Source organism: Nicotiana tabacum, chromosome 5, assembly GCF_000715075.1.
Source record: "Nicotiana tabacum cultivar K326 chromosome 5, ASM71507v2, whole genome shotgun sequence".
Lineage (NCBI taxonomy): Eukaryota > Viridiplantae > Streptophyta > Magnoliopsida > Solanales > Solanaceae > Nicotiana > Nicotiana tabacum.
The window spans coordinates 136,411,904-136,418,970 of NC_134084.1; positions in this window are offsets into that span (position 1 = coordinate 136,411,904).

Below are 7,067 nucleotides of genomic sequence, written 5' to 3' on the forward strand. Positions count from 1 at the left end.
AATGCTTCCTTATCTCTTTTCTTATTTCCTGCTAACATCTATGTTTATCACTGTATTCAAAAAACTCAAACAAGACATTCCTTTGCTTTTACCTCCCCTTGCTTCATCCGTTGGCTTTTCGAATTGCCTAACATTTTTTTCCTCTACTAGGGACGAGAGCCATACTAAGATAATATTTATCCCTTCAAGGCTTCCAGTGCCTATCTTTGTAGTACTTATATCTAGTTGTACTATTTTAAAGTACACCATCATATCTATTAGCACATTTGCAATATCCTTCGGAAATATCAACTGACGACAATTCATCCATCATATCTTCTTATACTACTTCTGTTAACCACCATAGGGCATATCTGGAATGGATGCGACCAATTGTAATACTATTGAATATAACTCAAAAAGCTTATGTTCTTCTGCTTGAATTATAAACACTGTTAACCTTTGTTAATTGGGTGCCTCGTACCTTTCTTTATCTTGCTTTTTTTGCTTGTTGAAACTTGTATTTATCTTTTTAATCTCTCATTGTCTTTCACCATAAAGGTGGATAGGTATTCTTGCCTTAAGGTTTCTTATCAAGAGGCTTACACCTTTCAGTACGCACATGATCTGTTGAAGACCTCACATTTACTTATCATAAGCATGATACAAAGTCGAGTTCCACTAATTCAACACTTCCACAGCTATATCTCTTATCAATCATCTTTTTGAATGTAGGCGTCGTTTTATTACGAATAAAAATAGAAGTTCGGGACTTGAATTCTTATAAGTGAGCTCTACCACACGATCTAGAGTAAGAATAAAGAGTGACAGTCTTAAATGCCCTGTAGCCTCCTGCTTATAAGTGTGGTGCACGACACACCCATAAACAAGACTCTACTAGACACGGCTTATAGACTCCCTAGGACATAACTGCTCTGATACCACTTTTGTCACAACTCAAACCGATGGGCCGCGACGGGCACCCGGTACCTTACTCAACCGAATACCAACGTAACACATCTTTCTTATTACATCATCATATACACGTGACATACGAGCCTAATAGGCCAACATAATCATTTATAAACTCAAAACATAGACCAACAAGGCCATACAATCTTTCACATACACGATATATGTCTACAAGCCTCTAAGAATACATAAATATCATAAAGGTCGAGATAGAGTCCCGCCATACCAAACAATATACGTCTAACTCATACTAACCAAACAAGCAACTCTGAAGCAAATGGAGCGCACCAACATTTTTCGCTAGGCTGATAGCCTACAAGGAGGCTCTCGACCTATCTATCGGGACCTGTGGGCATGAAATGCAATGTCCCCAGGCAAAAGGGACGTCAGTACGAATAATGTACTGAGTATGTAAGACACATAAATAAATACATAAGAGACATGGAAGACATATAGAGTACATGACTCAACCTGTAAGTCTGAATAACTTTGTAAATCATAAATTACTTTTAGCGTCATACGTATGCGTATGAATGTCATATCGTGCATAGGTACATGTTTCATAACATTATTAGCCTCTAAGGGCATCCCATCATATCATATCGGCCACTGCGTGCAAAATCATCATTGTATATCAGCTGATCAGGTGGTGGTGCGTATATAACGCCATAATCTTTCCCATATACATATATACATACATATATATGCGTATATAGCGCCGTTTGAATCATATTTACATATATATGCATATATAACGTTGTTTGAATTATATTTCAGCCACTGTGGGCAATATCATCATCATATACCAGTTGATCAGGTGGTGGTGCGTATATAACTCCGTAACCTTTTCCCATATCCCATATACATATATTTACATATATACGTGTATATAACGCCATCTGGTTATGGGTCAATGCACATGTATAGATTAGTAAAATACATGAAAAATACATAATAATCTCGATATTCCTTCCGAATAAACTTTTTCAACTGAGTATCATTCTGAGACTCATGAACAAATGATAAAATATTATGACACATGGAAATTCAAGAACATAGATATCTCTAATACTTCTATGAATAGATTCATTTATGGAATTTGTGCATTTGTACGTTTCGTTCATATCGTATGGATCATGCCAAAAGAAAGATGGGATAGCCTTAACATACCTGATCCGATTCTCTTGACAATCCCTCTAACATACGTCGATTGCGACAAAACGTGTAACGACGGATCGAAGTAGGGGAAAATTCGTATGGCATTCTTGAGAAATATTGCACCGAGCTCTCTTAGAATCAGATTTTACGCTATTGTAGCAATCCATCCGTTAGCAATCCCAGATCTCTTATAAGGGTTCATAAGGATTATCTTGAAAATGATATCATTTAGTTGCTGCCCATAATTCCCTCTTAAATGACTAGCTCTCGGTTGATGTGTGCATGGAATGATGCAGCAAATGGAGGTTCAAATAATCTTGTAAGTTTGTAATTTGAGTATATCCAAATACAAAAATGGAATGAAAGTAGGAACAAATATCACCCACTCACTTGGTATATGAAAACACTTTTTCGTATGAACCATACCAATATGTAACAATCTCTCATCTTTTAAGATTTGCGGCCCCCACTTTTGGGATGACTTAGTCACAAATATATCTGAAAACTTGACACCTTGCAATTCATTTTAAGATTCATTGATTTGAATTGTGGGCTGCCACGTTACAATCTTATCCACCAAGAATATTCTCAATTAATTAGGTAATATCCCGTTACCGATAATTAATCAATTACCCGCAAAATTAAGAATTATTCCCGCTTACTTAAAATATTACTTACTTTTCACATACCTTATACATCTTACTATTATGATCACGTGGTACCTCGTATGGTACTGGTCCATAAATATCGAGTATTTTAGCTCGAGCCGTATTTTATCCCAACATGCCAAACTTGGACGAAAATTTATTTTCTTTGACTTGCTTCCCCTCTCACCTTCACGAATTTACTTATTACTTATTTTGATATAGCATAATCCTTATAATCTCCAAATAATCTTTTCATTGGACTGATGTCAATTACCTTACGACAAATTCAATGTACAACACTATAGGGTGCAACATTGTCATAATGTAGTGCTGCGGGATGTGACATCTCACTTTCGGGATCTCATTAATTTATTTATGGCGTATTTTCATGTACGAAAATATGGGGTGTAACAGTTTCATATGAAGAAGTACTGAAGGTAAAGCCATATATTGTGGTCTACACTAAGGAACGTGATGAAGATAAACAAAGTGTGAGTTCTTCTTATCATGTTACTGTACGAGGCAAGAATGGTATTTCATCTTCGATGGAGGATAATGCAGAATTGGAGGATGTTTTACCGTGTTATCACATATCCTTCAACGAAGGGGACCCTCAAGAAGATGAGGATGCAAAAGATGTTCTACCTGAACTTGAAGAAGGAGTGAAGACGATAGTTGATACCTTAAAAGAAGTTAACATTGGCACCGATGAAAAACCAAGACCCACCTACCTAAGTGCTTTACTGGAAATTGATGAAGAGACCACTTATATTGAGTGACTCAGGGAGTTCAGGGATGCCTTTGCTTGGAGTGTGAGTTCTTCATATCATGTTACTGTACGAGGCAAGAATGGTGTTCCATCTTTGATGGAGGATAATGCAGAATTGGAGGATGTTTCACCGTGTTATCACATATCCTTCAACGACGGGGACCCTAAAGAAGATGAGGATGCAAAAGATGCTCCACCTGAACTTGAAGAAGGAGTGAAGACGATAGTTGATACCTTAAAAGAAGTTAATCTTGGCACCGATGAAGAACCAAGACCCACCTACCTAAGTGCTTTACTAGAAATTGATGAAGAGACCACTTATATTGAGTTACTCAAGGAGTTCAGGGATTTCTTTGCTTGGCTTGGACCCAAAAGTAGCAGTCCATCACCTTGCAGTCAAAAATAGTGCTCGCCCTGTTAAACAAGCCCAAAGGTGCTTTAGGCCGGACATGGTTCCCTCGATTGAAACCGAAGTTAACAAACTCATCAAAGTTGGCTTTATTAGTGAAGTTAACTACCCAACATGGGTTTCAAGTATTGTCCCTGTAAGGAAGAATAATAGCCAGATTCGAGTGTGTGTTGACTTTAGGGATCTTAACAATGCGTGTCCGAAAGATGAGTTCCCACTTCCCATTCTAGAGCTGATGATCGATACTACTAGGTACAAGGCAATGCCATTTATGGACAATTCGTCAGGCTATAACCAAATTCGCATGGCGCCAAAAGATGAAGAGCTTACTGCATTCTGTACCCCCAAAGGTATTTATTGCTATAAGGTAATGCCATTTGGCTTGAAGAACGCTGGTGCTACTTACCAAAAGAGCTATGCAAAATATCTTTGATGACTTTCTCCACAAGAATGTCGAATGCTATGTTGATGACTTTGTGGTAAAATCAAGAAAGAAAAGCGACCACTTGAAAGACTTGAGAATGGTGTATGAGCTACTCCATAGATATCAACTTAGGATGAATCCATTAAAATGCGACTTTGGAGTTACCTTTGGAAAGTTCCTAGGTTTCATTGTCCGACATCGAGGGATTGAAATAGATCAAGCTAAAGTAGATGAAATCTTGAAAATGCATGAGCCCCGTAATATTCATGCATTGAAAAGTCTGCAAGGAAAGTTATCATACCTTAGGAGATTCATCTCAAACCTAGCTGGGAGGTGCCAACCATTCAGCCGCCTTATGAAGAAAGGTGTCCCTTTCAAATGGGACCAAGCGTGTAGCAATGCCTTTGAGAGCATTAAATCCTACTTGATGAAACCTCCGGTTTTGGCAGCCCCTATACTTGGAAAGCCGCTGATACTATACATTTTAGCACAAGAAAGGTCTGTTGGCCCAAGAAAATAGTGAAGGGAAAGAAAACTCCCTTTACTACTTAAACAGGATGATGACACCAAATGAGCTGAATTATTCACCAATTGAAAAGTTATGTTTGGCGCTAGTCTTCTCAATCCAAAATTTGAAGCACTACTTTCAAGCTCATGTCGTTCGTTTGGTTTCTAGAGCAAATCCCATCAAGTTCATGATGTCAAAACCTGTCCTTAGTGATCGACTAGCAAGGTGGTACCTCTAGTTTCAACAATTTGAAATCGTGTACATCCCAGAAAAGTCTATAAAAGGACAAGAGTTAGCAGACTTCTTGGCAAATCACCCTATACCTGATGATTGGGAGCTAACTGACGAACTACCCGATAAGGACACCATGGTCATTGAAGTTCATCCTCCATGGAAGATGTACTTTGATGGTGCTGCACATCGCAAAGGAGCTGGTGTTGGTGTAGTATTTGTCACTTCTCAAGGTGAAGTTCTACCCTACTCTTTTATGTTGACGCAACTCTGCTCTAACAACGTTGCTGAGTATCAAGCACTAATACTTGGGCTCGAAATGGTTGTCGAAATAAAGCAATTGCAGTTGCAAGTCTTTGGTGACTCTCAGTTAGTGGTCAATCAGCTTTTAAGTAGTTACGAGGTCAAGAAACCTGAACTACGCCCATATCATGATTACGCTAAAAAATTAATTGGGTGGCTCGGTGATATGACAATTCAGCATGTGCCAAGGAAAGAAAATAAGAAGGTTGATGTTTTAGCTGCCCTAGCTTCATCGTTAATCCTGCCTGATCAAGCGCAAGTTACTGTCTGCCAAAAATGGGTAGTACCGCTGCCAAATGAGGCTGAAGGTGAAGAAAATGAACTCAAGTATCTTGTCGCTGTTTCTGAAGTTGATAAAGAAGAATGGCGACAACCCATTATCGACTACTTGTGCTATGGGATACTTCCAGAAAATCCATGGAGAAGGACTGAAATCCGTCGTCGTGCACCTCGCTTCCTTTACTACAAAGATGCTCTATATAGAAGGTCATTCAAAGGAGTACTCTTGTGAGTCTAAGGGGAAGAAGAAGACCTCCAAGCTTTGCAAGAAGCACATTCTGGGGTATGTGGGTCACACCAGTCTGGACCAAAGCTCCAATTCCATATAAAAATGATGGGATATTATTGGCCAACGATGATACACGATTGCTTGGACTATGCTAGAAGATGCAAGCTTGTCAATTCCATATGAACTTTATTCATCAACCTCCTGAAGTGTTGCACCCGACTGTTGTATCCTGGCCATTTGACGCTTGGGGATTCTATATTGTTGGACCACTGCCAAAGTCCTCTAGTGGTCACCTATACATCTTGGCTGCAATTGACTACTTCTCAAAATGGGCTGAAGTTGTTGCTCTTAAGGAAGTAAAGAAGGAAAATGTTGCAAGTTTCATCCGAGTAAACATTATTTATCACTTTGGCATTCCTCGTTACATAATAACGGATAATAGAAAGCCATTCGATAATAGGTTGATGAACAATATTTGTGATCTCTTTGGCTTCAAGCAACATAACTCTTCGATGTACAATGATGTCGCCAATGGTCTAGCTGAGGCATTCAACAAAACTCTATGCAACTTGTTGAAGAAAGTCATCTCCAAATCTAAACGAGATTGGAATGACCGTATGGAAGAAGCTCTATGGGCATATAGGATGACTCGCCGCACGCCAACACAGGCAACTCCTTATTCACTAATTTATGAAGTTGAAGTCGTCTTTCCACTTGAGTGTCAAATACCTTCATTACGATTGGTTATTCAAGAAAGGATCACTGATGAAGAAAATGCTCGAAAATTAGTAGAGTTGGACGCTCTTGATGAGAAGAGGTTGGAAGCTCAACAAAGTCTTGAATGTTATCAAGCTCTATTGTCTCGTGCTTCAATAAAAGAGTTCGCCCGAGATCCTTTCAAGTAGGAGATCAGGTCCTTGCCGTACGAAGACCCATAATTACTTCCCATAAACCTGTAGGGAAGTTCACTTCAAAATGGGATGGGCCATATTTCGTACAAGAAGCTTACTCAAGTGGGGCTTACAAGTTGGTTGATGCAGAAGGCATGAGAATCCGCCCTATAAATGGCAAGTTTTTAAAGAAGTACTATCCTTGATGTTGCAACGCTCCTTGATGCATGAGCCTATATTGCATGTTGCTATACTCCTGGCCCGCATGA